Raw genomic sequence first — 12,731 nt, 5'->3', positions numbered from 1 at the left:
AGGAAAATAACCAAACGGGAAGCCCCTAGTGCGGTTTAAGCCGCGTCCTGGGGCGTGCCGCAGTTGTGCCCCCCTCCCCATCTGTGCCCATGGTATTTTTAATGCGTAATTATGTATGCGCGGCGCGAGTTTCACCGTTGGGCTGGGATTGGGGTGGCCGCCGTATTGCTACACGAGCTCAGATCGCGCCAGGTGGTCTATTTGCCTATTGCTCCGAGCGCGCTTGAAGGTGTCTGGGCTTTGAAGCGACGAACTGGTTGATTGCCTTGAGAGGCTGCTTTGCGCTTCTGCTGCGAGGGCCGCGGTGTGATCCTCTGTTCAGAGAGAGTGCTCTGTGTTTCCATTAACTGTAATAACTCCGCGAGGTCCTGGCATCTTGAGCTTGAGGTATGCATAATGCGGTACCACATTGAATCTGGCAAATGCGGTTCGCCCGAGCAGCGCGTGATAACCACTGCGGAACTGGACTATATCAAAGATTAACTCTTCGCTTCGGAAATTATCCGGGGATCCGAAGACCACTTCCAGTGTAATTGAGCCTGTGCAATGGGCCTCTACACCTGGAATGACGCCTTTAAAGGTCGCTTTTGTGGGTTTGATCCTTAAGGGGTCTATACCCATTTTGTGCATTGTGTCCTGATAAGCAGGTTCAGGCTGCTGCCGCCATCCATAAGGACTCGAGTGAGGTGAAATTCGTCAATGATTGGGTCTAGGACCAGTGCGGAGAATCCGCCATGATGGATACTAGTGGGGTGGTCCCTACGATCGAAGGTGATCGGACAGGAGGACCAAGGGTTGAACTTTGGGGTGACTGGCTCCAACGCATATACGTCCGTGAGCACACGCTTCCGCTCCCTCTTGGGGATGTGGGTTGCGTATATCATGTTCACCGTCCGCACTTGCAGGGGAAACCTCTTCTATCCTCTAGTGTGCGGCTGCCGGGGCTCCTCCTCGTCATCGCTATGCGGCCCCTTGTCCTTGTTTTCGGCAATTAACTTGTCGGCCTGCTTGAACACCCAACAATCCATGTTGGTGTGATTGGCTGGCTTGTCTGTGGTGCCGTGTATTTGACACGAGCGATCAAGTATACGGTCCAAGCTGAACGGACCCGGCGTACTTTGTCGGAATGGCTTTTTCCGCTGGCCAGGTTTAGAGCCTTTGAATCCGGCATTGACTATCGTATCCTCAATATGTTCGCTGTTAATGCGGCGCTTATGTTTGTTGTGACGTGACCTGCTATTGCCGTCCTTGGTATCTGAGGTACCATGGTTCTTTGATATGTTATTATTGCGAGCCAGCCAACTGTCTTCTCCCGCACAAAAGCGGGTCATGAGCGTCGTGAGAGCTGCCATAGATTTCGGCTTTTCCTGACCAAGGTGCCGGGCTAGCCACTCGTCTCGGATGTTGTGTTTGAAAGCCGTTAAGGCCTCTGCATCCGGACAATCGACGATCTGATTTTTTTGTAAGAAACCGAGTCCAGAATTGCCTGGCATACTCTTCTGATTGCTAAATTATGTGGCTCAAGTCATCAGCGTCTGGTGGTCGCACATAAGTGCCCTGAAAGTTGTCGAGGAATGCAGCTTCCAAATCTTCCCAACAGCTAATGGAGTCCGCTAGCAAGCTGTTAAGCCAATCCGCGCTGGTCCTTTGAGCTTTAGTGGGAGGTATTTGATGGCATGTAAGTCATCACCGCGGGCCATGTGGATGTGGAGGAGGAAATCCTCGATTCATACTGCGGGATCTGTTGTGCCGTCGTATGATTCAATATTTACAGGTTTGAAACCTTCTGGGAATTGATGTTCCATTACTTCGTCTGTGAAGCATAAGGGGTGTGCGGCGCCTCTGTATTGGGCTATATCGCGACATAGCTCGAAAGGGTCTTGCCCGCTGTGTTCGGCCCGGCCGGATTTGCTTTTACTGTATCCGGCGTGACGTTTATCATCTCGCAGAGTAGTGCGCCCTCATGATCCGTAGATCGATCTTGCATGCTTTGCTTTGTCCTCCAATATGTGTCGCGGGTCTGGCGTATCTCCCCATGCCTTTTTATTTGAATGGCGTCGGGGTGGAGGCTGAGCTTTTGGCTGGAATGCTTCTCTATCGCGGCCACGAGGTGGCCGATCAGCCGTATCATATGCTTCCTTCTCCAGTCGGGGTAGTAACCTGCACTTTGGGTAATTCTTGGAGGGGCGCTCAAGTTTATATTCCTCAGTCGCGAGGATTTCAGTCCATCTGTCAGCTAGCAGATCTTGATCAGGTTGAAGCTGCTGCTGCTTTTTCTTCAGGCTATTTGCCGTGGCCATAAGCCGACGCTTGAAGCGCTCTTGTTCGACGGGATCCTCTAGTACAGCGAATTCATCGTCGCCGAGGCTTGCCTCGTCTTCGGAGGGGGCATGTAATTGTCATCCTCCTCCTCCTCTCCGTCTGCCGCTCTCTCAGGAGAGCTGGTGAGGGAGTCCTGGATTAGGGGGTGTTCGGTTAGCTGGACTATACCTTCAGCCGGACTCCTGGGCTATGAAGATACAAGATTGAAGACTCCGTCCCGTGTCCGGAAGGGACTTTCCTTGGCGTGGAAGGCAAGCTTGGCGATACGGATATGAAGATCTCCTACCATTGTAACCGACTCTATGTAACCCTAACCCTATCCGGTGTCTATATAAACCGGAGGGTTTTAGTCCGTAGGACAACATACACATCAACAATCATACCATAGGCTAGCTTCTAGGGTTTAGCCTCTTCGATCTCGTGGTAGATCTACTCTTGTACTACCCATATCATCAATATTAATCAAGCAGGACGTAGGGTTTTACCTCCATCGAGAGGGCCCGAACCTGGGTAAAACTTCGTGTCCCTTGCCTCCTGTTACCATCCGGCCTAGACGCACAGTTCGGGACCCCCTACCCGAGATCCGCCGGTTTTGACACCGACATTGGTGCTTTCATTGAGAGTTCCTCTGTGTCGTCGCCGTCAGGCTCGATGGCTCCTATGATCACCAATAACGATGCAGTCCTGGGTGAGACCTTCCTCCCCGGACAGATCTTCGTCTTCGGCGGCTTCGCACTGCGGGCCAATTCACTTGGCCATCTGGAGCAGATCGAAAGATACGCCCCTGGCCGTCAGGTCAGATTTGGAAGTTTAAACTACACAACTGACATCCACGGGGACTTAATCTTCGACGGATTCGAGCCACTGCCGAGCGCGCCGCACTGTCCCGACGAGCATGATCTAGCTCTACCGCCGAACAGTGCCCTGGAGGCTGCACCCGCATCGGCTTCGACCCTTAATTCGGAGCCAACCGCGCCGATCGAGGATGGGTGGTTGGACGCCGCCTCGGGGGTTGCGATCCCAACGGCGATTGAGCCGAACACCAGCCCCGCACTCCGCGAGACTCGTGACTCCAAGGAGTCGGACTCCTCTCCGGACCCCGAACCCTCCGCGCCCCTGCCGATTGAATCCGATTGGGCGCTGATCATGGAGTTTACTGCCGCAAACATCTTCCAGCACTCATGTTTCGGCGATATTCTGAAGACACTAAAGTCTCTCTCTTCATCAGGAGAGCCCTAGCCGAACTACGATCAGCAAGGTTGGGGTACGGACGATGAAGAAATTCAAAGCCCACCCACCACCCACTTTGTAGCCACTACCGACGATTTAACCGACATGCTCGACCTCGACTTTGAAGACATCGACGGTATGGATGCCGATGAAGGAGACGATGAAGAACCAGCGCCTATTGGGCCCTGGAACGCCACCTCGTCATATGACGTATACATGGTGGATGCACCAAAAGATGACGACGAGGAGCGGAAGGACGCACCGAAGGCTTGTTCCCCCGAAAAGCAGTCAAAGCGGCGACACAAGCGCCGCCCCAAATCCCGCCTCGATAGAAATAGCAATCACACAGACCCAGCGCTGGAGCAGGGCGAACCGCTGCCGCACAATGGCAATCCGGATAATCAAACCGAACAAACAAATCCTATCAAGGATAATGGTCCGGACGACATAACGCCGGACAGGTACCCGGAGCAGCAGACTGCCCGTAAAAGGCTTGTTGCCACCGTGAGGAGTCTGAAAAAACAGAAGCAAAGGCTCAAGGCCACGCAAGACACACTCCAAATCAGATGGAGTAAAATACTCAACACAGCAGCAAGGTACAACGACAATCGCCCCTACAAGAGCTACCCAAAGCGGAAGCTGCTGCCCGAATTCGATGAGGAGGCCTCAGACCCCGCACAACCAAATATCAAAGCAGCCAGCTGGTCGGATAGACGACCCCTCTACCAACACAGAGCGGCATACAACGCCGCTCACCATACAACACGCAACCAATGCGAGGGCTCGCACCCAAAGGACGGTGCAACAAGATCCATCTATGGACCACGTAAGCGCGCCCGAGCATACAATGCAACACAACAAACATCCGAACAACGCGGTACACCCAGCTATAGGGGTGCCGCACACCCCCTATGTTTCACCGATGAGGTGCTGGACCACGATTTTCCAGAGGGATTCAAGCCCGTAAACATAGAGGCATACGACGGAACAACAGACCCTGGGGTCTGGATTGAGGACTACATCCTTCATATTCATATGGCTCGAGGAGATGATCTCCACGCCATCAAGTACCTACCCCTCAAGCTCAAAGGGCTAGCTCGTCACTGGCTCAAAGGCCTCCCCGAAAGCTCCATTGGAAGTTGGGAAGAGCTCGAAGACGCCTTTCAGGCAAATTTTCAAGGGACGTATGTCCGACCTCCGGATGCGGACGATTTGAGTCACATAACTCAACAGCCCGGAGAGTTAGCCCGAAAGCTTTGGAACAGGTTTCTTACTAAAAAGAACCAGATTGTCGACTGTCCGGACGCCGAAGCCTTAGCAGCTTTCAAGCATAGCGTCCGTGACGAATGGCTCGCCAAACACCTCGGCCAAAATAAGCCGAGAACGATGGCCGCATTAACAAACCTCATGACCCGCTTTTGCGCGGGGGAGGACAGCTGGCTAGCCAGATGCAGCACCAGTGACCCCAGTACATCTGAAGTTAGAGATGGAAACGGGAAATCACGGCGCAACAGCAATAACAAACGCCGGAATAAAGAAGACAACACAAAAGGCATGGCAGTAAATGCCGGATTCAAAAGCTCTCGGCCAGGCCAAAAGCCGCCCCCTAAAGGTACTAGGGACGAACTGTCCAGCCTCAATAAAATTCTGGACCAATTATGTCAGATTCATAGTACCCCTGGTAAACCTGCTAATCATACCCACAGAGAATGTTGGGTCTTCAAGCAGTCCGGCAAGCTCAACGCCGTACACAAGGGGGAGGATACACCAAGTGAAGACGAGAACGAGCCCCCCAAGCAAGACACGGGGGAACAAAAGCAATTTCCACCAGAAGTCAAAATAGTAAACGTGTTACACGTAATCAAGGGAAAAAACAATGCGGCACTCCCAGGAAAGTATACCCAAGTGCCTATCACCACGAAGTCCTGCCACTGGTCATCTCAACCGATCACTTTCGACCATCGCGATTACTCAGCAAGTATCCGACACCCAGGATGGGCTCCCCTGGTATTAGACCCAGTAATTGGCGGATATCACTTCACAAAGGCCTTGATGGACGGCGGTAGTAGCCTAAACCTAATATATCAGGATACAATCCACGGGATGGGGCTAGACCCAACACAAATTCGCCATAGCAATACTACCTTTAAAGGAGTAATGCCAGGCCCAGGGGCTCGTTGTATGGGCTCCCTCCTACTACAAGTTACATTCGGCTCCCCCGATAACTTCCGTCGCGAGCATTTAACTTTCCACATCGCTCTGTTTCAAAGCGGCTATCAAGCACTGCTCGGACGCGAAGCTTTCGCTCGCTTTAACACAATACCACACTACGCCTCCCTCACACTCAAGATGCCCGGTCCACGTGGCATCATTACAGTACACGGAAATATCAAGCGATCTCTGCGCGCCGAAGAGAGTGAGGCTGCCTTGGCCGCCGCACACTAAAGGCGCCCGGACAAACGAAAGCATCCAATAGGTCGTCAAGACCACAGATACAACTAATCAAGTCCGGCGCCGCTATTTATACGGAAATAAGTGGTCACACCCCTATTTGTCAATACAAGGGGCTCAACGCGCGCAGACAAGTGGCAATTTCTTATCATCTTGAATTATACATGGTTTCTTTAAAAATATCCTTTTGCACGACAACTTTTTCACTTAACTTCCTCTCTTTTACAGACGATCACCGTGCTACACCCGTCCAGGATACGGCACAACGGAGACACAGGCGCAGACGTGCACCAGGGACCCGCTCCAAGGATTCTTTTTAGATTAAGACCCTGTGTAAACCTTTTTTTACTGTCTCTTGTTGATACATTCCACCATTGAGAAGGATGCTGACGTCTTGGCATGTGGCCACGCCAGAACAATGCACGTACCTGGACACACGAGGCTTCTTACAAAGGCCACTATTTAGGCCCGGTTTATACCATAAAGACCGAATACCTTAGGGAGTGTTCGGCGTTGCGAGTTTGGCCCTATATGCATCAGCTCCGAATCATTATCTTTGGTCAAATGTTGGGTTTGCCCGGCTCCTATGTTTTGGTGCCTTATGTTCCGCTTTGCCGGCTAAGGTAGCACCAGGAGAACTACTGTGATTGTGCCCTGGTTCATCCGAACGAGCACCTCGGTAGAGAAAGCCGAAAACTGACTGTCATGATATAGCGTGAGACTGGTCAACCACTCGATGACCTGTGGGAATGTTAGAATTCCTCCGCCTTAACGGAGGGCCGTTTTCCGGCCAGGCATGTACGCACCCCGGAATCGGGATAGTGCGGTGCCACCAGGGGCTATCTAGTAGCCCCACTGTCAAACTCCTATGGCTAAGTGAAAGTGCTAAAGCATTATAGTCCGGTTGCCTCGCTCGCTCCGCTATCACCTCCTTAATAGGACCAAGACGTTGGGTTAAGTGTGAACGCGTGTTTTTTCGAGCACCTCCGCATTATATGCGTGGGGGTTGAAGCCAACAACTGCAATCTTTCAGGTTATACGCATGTATACATAAACGGCCGCCCAGGAGGCATCATATTACTTTCAGGCAAAAGTATAAAAATAGCCTTCTGAAAATTCATAAAAGCATTTCGCTTACAATGAGATTACATATCACTCAAACATAATATTTTTTGAGCACTGGGTCTCTATCAAACAGGCACCCTCAAGAACTTCTTCAAAGTAGTGCTCAGCAGCCTTTCGACCTATAGCCGAATCCCGCGCTGCAACATTGGTAGCATCCATCTCCGCCCAGTATGCCTTAACACGGGCAAAGGCCATCCGTGCGCCCTCTATGCATGTCGACCTCCTCATCGCATCAATGCGTAACACCACGTCAAGGACCTGTTGCACCAAGCCGTAATAGCTGCTCGGTTTTGACCTTTCCGGCCACAGCTGATCCACAACAGACCTCATGGAGAGTCCGGACAACCTATTTAGTTCGGCCCATTCGGCTAATTGGTCAATCAATGAAAGTGGACGCTCGGGAGAATGGAATTGTCTCCAAAACAGCTGGTCTACTTCACGGTCCGTCTGACCCTGGAAGTACTTGGACGCATCGGCAGCGCTTGCCGTCAAATCCATATACACATCCTCCGAACTCCACAGCCGATCTAGAGGGGCATACCGTGGATCTCCGAATTTCCTCCGCAACATAAAGGATTTCCCAGCTACAATATCCCTGGCTTCCTGCAGCTCCTCCTTCTTTGCCCTCATAGCAGAGCGGAGATCCTTTTTCGTCGCAGCAGCCTTCTGAAGGTCCAATGCCTTCGCTTGGTTTTCCTTTTCAAGAACCCGGCAACGGTCGGCGGTGGCTTTTAATTCTATAGCCATCTTGGCCATCTTGTCTCGGGTCTCGCCATGCGCGGCCTTCTCGGCTTGCAACTCTTCGGCCACCTTCACAGCAGCCGCATTACCCAACCTCGCTTGTTCCTTGGCTCGGGCAAGTTCTGCCCGTAAGGCTTCAGCAGTGGCAGCTCCATCTGCAGTCACAACATATTAAAGATACTGGCATCATGCTGCTCTTCCTATGTGATGTTTACCAGATAATGACACTTACCCTGCGCCTCGTCAAGCCTTTTGTTAACAAGCTCGATATCAACGTCTGCCGCATCCAACTGCCGTTCTAAATGGGCAAACTCGCTAGTCCGGCTAGCCACCGGAGCTTCCATCACCTGCACATAGAGGCAGTATGGTTATTACCTGGGAATATGATCCTTTGTTTGTCGTCGTTTCCGATGACAACCAGAGTCTCAGGGGCTACTATCTACACAGGGCACACTTAGCATGTGCAGTACTATCATACATTCTTTTACGTACCTCAAAGCCTGTCAGTAGACTCATAAAAGCTTCATGCAATCCGCTTTCGGCGGATGATATTCTCTCCATCACCGTGTTCATCAGCACACGGTGTTCATCTGAGATGGCCGCTCGCCCCACCAACTCCCTCAGAACATCCGATCGCACACCAGACGGTGCCAGACTCTTTTGTCTACTCTCTTCAGGAGCCGGACACTGGGAGCTTTGGGGGTCAATGGGATTATCTTCTGGCCTCACCGGACTCGGAGAGGCCCTCCGCGACGACACTTCAGGGTCCCCCGCCTCTGGCGCGGAGGAGTCTAGAGGAGGCGTTTCGCTCTCCATCATCTCTGGAAGAAGATCCCCCGAAGACGAGCTCATTTGAGAGGGGCTAAGGCCCGAACTGCAAAAATATATGCGGTGGTTATTTTCTCAGAAGAAGATGGCATATCTGTACCATTAAAAGTATTTCAGGTCACTTACGACTCGCGGGAGAATTGATCCCCCCGCGGACTTTGTGCGGCAATGACGCCCCCCGAGGTAGGACCCTCTGTGGGAGACTTCTTCTCCCGTTTGGAAGCTTTGGCTTCCGAATCCCCGGGTGCAGTCCTTTTCCTCTTCTGGTCGCCTTCCTTCATGGAGACGCTCGCTCCCTCGGCTAGAGTGGGCAGTGTTGGGGGCCCGCGTCCGCCCGCATTATCCTCCACAGTGTCTTCCTTCAAGGGCTCCGGGCAAGGTGTGGTCTGGAGCATCTTTTCCAATACCGGATTTTCCAAACCCTCAGGGAGGGGGGCCGAACACCGAATCAACTTCGCCTTTGTTAGCCAGCCCTGGTAAAAAAGCGAACTTTCAGAAATAACTTCGTAACGAAGAGAGATGTTCGGCCGGAAGATGCCTTACCTCATCAGCGGCGCGGTTACTACTCAAGCCCATGTCCTCGGTGATCTCCGGACACTCCACTTGAGGTCCGAAGAATGACTCGTACATCTCCTCGTGCGTCAGACCAAGGAAATTTTGAATGGCACGCGGTCCCTCGAGATTGAACTCCCACAGGTGAAGAGGCCAGCGTTTGCAAGGCTGGGCTTGATGGACCAGCATAACCTGTATTACCGCAACCAAACTGAAATCTCCATTGAAGAGATCTCGAATGCGACTTTGTAGTATAGGCACGTCCTTGGCTGGCCCCTAGCTCAGACCTCAGCTGATCCATGACATCAGCTGTGGTGGGGGGCCCGGGCGGAAAACAGGGGGAGCCGCCCACTTGGCACTTCTAGGGGCCGTGACGTAGAACCACTCTTGCTGCCACAATTCAGACACCTCTGGGATGGAACCTTTGGGCCACGGAGCTCCCGTCATCTTGCGTATTTAGGCACCTCCACACACTGCATGTTGCCCCTCGATCATTTTCGACTTCACTTCGAAGGTCTTGAGCCATAGGCCAAAGTGAGGGGTAACCCGGAGGAAGGCCTTGCACACGACAATAAATGTCGTGATATGAAGAAAGGAGTTCGGAGCTAGATCATGAAAGTCTAGCCCATAGTAAAACATCAAACCCCTTACGAAAGGATCCAGAGCGAGGCCCAGGCCTCAGAGGAAGTGGGAGACGAACACGACGTTTTCGTTAGGTTCGGGGGTGGGGATGGCCTGTCCTCGGGGAGGCAGCCGATGCAAAATCTCGGCGGTCAGATATCTGGCCTCCCTCAACCTTTTGATGTCTTCTTCCGTGATGGAGGAAGGCACCCATCGGCCTTGAAGGCTAGATCCGGACATGACTGAAGGTTCGGAGCACCTGACCTGAACTTCGGGCGTTTTGAGCTTGAGGTGGGGGAAGGATTCGATTGAGCACGGGAGGGAAAAATAAAGGCCTTGTCCCCTTTATAAAGAGGGTGAATATCAAGCGTCCTCTCCGTGTCCGTTTGGACTTGCCTATAATCTAGGAGTCCTAGAAGCGGTTGGGTTACCCACGCCCGTATTAATGAGAATCCCAGAATAAGGGGACACGATCTCTGCTTTAACAAGACATGCCAAGGAAACCGCCTCCCATGACGCGCTGAGGTGGGATAATGAAATGACTCGGATAAAGGCTTGGCCGTGGTGTGTCATGCTACGGAATATGTCAGCAGATTAGATTGGTGTAAATATTATTCTCTCTATGGCAATATGTGGAAACTTATTTTGCAGAGCCGGACACTATCTTTGTGTTCAAAGTCTTCTATGAAGTACTTGGAGGAGGAACCCGCCTTGCAATGCCGAAGACAATCTGCGCGCCGGACTCGTCGTCATTGAAGCCTGGTTCAGGGGCTACTAAGGGAGTCCTGGATTAGGGGGTGTTCGGATAGCCAGACTATACCTTCAGCCGGACTCCTGGGCTACGAAGATACAAGATTGAAGACTCCATCCCGTGTCCGGAAGGGACTTTCCTTGGCGTGGAAGGCAAGCTTGGCGATACGGATATGAAGATCTCCTACCATTGTAACCGACTCTATGTAACCCTAACCCTATCCGGTGTCTATATAAACCGGAGGGTTTTAGTCCGTAGGACAACATACACATCAACAATCATACCACAGGCTAGCTTCTAGGGTTTAGCCTCTTCGATCTCGTGGTAGATCTACTCTTGTACTACCCATATCATCAATATTAATCAAGCAGGACGTAGGGTTTTACCTCCATCGAGAGGGCCCGAACCTGGGTAAAACTTCGTGTCCCTTGCCTCCTGTTACCATCCGGCCTAGACGCACAGTTCGGGACCCCCTACCCGAGATCCGCCGGTTTTGACACCGACAGCTGGCTCCTCCATCCTCCTGCTCTAAATCATGCTGGACGGGATTGTTGTTGTATTCGGCACTATTCGGAGTGTTATTATCTCCTGTGCCGGTATCACCACTTTTGCTTTGGCGGGACTTAGAGCGGCGCCGCTGACGTCGGCGCTTGGGTTATTTCTTGGAGGGGTCATCCTCCGCTATCTCGTCGCCATTGCCTTCTTTGGGTGTATCCACCATGTATATGTCATATGACGAGGTGGCTTTCCAGTTCCCTATAGGAGCTGGTTCATGTTCGTCTCCTACATCGTCATCCATATCGTCGACGTCTTCGGAGTCGAAGTCGAGCATGTCGGTTAAATCATCGATAGTGGCTACAAAGTGGGTGGTGGGTGGGCGTCGAATTTCGTCGTCCGCATCCCAATCCTGTTGGCCATAGTCCGGCTAGGGCTCTCCTGACAAAGAGAGAGACCTTAGTGAATTCAGAATGTCGCTGAAGGGCGAGTGCTGAAAGATATCCGCGGCGGTGAATTCCATGATCAGCGCCCAATCGGATTCGATTAGCAGGGGCGCGGATGGTTCGGAGTCCGGAAAAGAGTCCGGCACCTTGGAGTCACGGGCTGCGCAGAGGGTTAGGCTGGTGTTCGGCTCGATCACCATTGAGACTGCAGCCCCTGAGGCAGTGTCTAACCACCCGTCCTCGATTGGCGCAGTTGGCTCCGAGCTAAGGGTCGGAGCTAATGCGGGTGCGGCCTCTGGGGTACTGTTCGGCGGCAGAGCTAGGTCATACCCATCGTGACAGTGCGGCGCGCCCGGCTATGGCTCAAATCCGTCGAAGATCAAGTCTCCGCGGGTGTCGGCCGTGTAGTTCAAACTTCCAAACTGACCTGACGGCCAGGGGCGTAGCTTTCAATATGCTCCAAATGGCCAAGCGAATTAGCCCACAGTGCAAAGCCGCCGAATACGAAGATCTGTCCGGGGAGAAAAGTCTCACCCTAGACCGCATCGCCATCGATGATAGTAGGAGCCATCAAGCCTAAGGGCGACGACATAGAGGAACTCTCAATGAAAGCACCAATGTCGGTGTCAAAACCGGCGGATCTCGGGTAGGGGGTCCCGAACTGTGCGTCTAGGCCGGATGGTAACAGGAGGCAGGGGACACAATGTTTTACCCAGGTTCGGGCCCTCTTGATGGAGGTAAAATCCTACGTCCTGCTTGATTAATATTGATGATATGGGTAGTACAAGAGTAGATCTACCACGAGATCAGAGAGGCTAAACCCTAGAAGCTAGCCTATGGTATGATTGTATGTTATGGTTGTTGTCCTATGGACTAAAACCCTTCGGTTTATATAAACACCGGAGAGGGTTAGGGTTACACAAGGTCGGTTACACAAGGTCGGTTACAAAGGAGAAGATATCCATATCCGCATTGCCTAGCTTGCCTTCCACGCCAAGTAGAGTCCCATCCGGACACGAGACGAAGTCTTCAATCTTGTATCTTCATAGTCCAACAGTCCGGCTAATGGTGATAGTCCGGCTGTCCAGAGACCCCCTAATCCAGGACTCCCTCAGTGCTCCTCGAGCTATATGCTAGAGGTAGAAGAAGGCAATGCCCGCTCTCCTCTC

This window comes from Triticum aestivum, chromosome 2A (genome assembly GCF_018294505.1).
Source record: "Triticum aestivum cultivar Chinese Spring chromosome 2A, IWGSC CS RefSeq v2.1, whole genome shotgun sequence".
In the NCBI taxonomy this organism is placed as follows: domain Eukaryota; kingdom Viridiplantae; phylum Streptophyta; class Magnoliopsida; order Poales; family Poaceae; genus Triticum; species Triticum aestivum.
Note: the sequence above shows the minus strand (reverse complement) of the source record.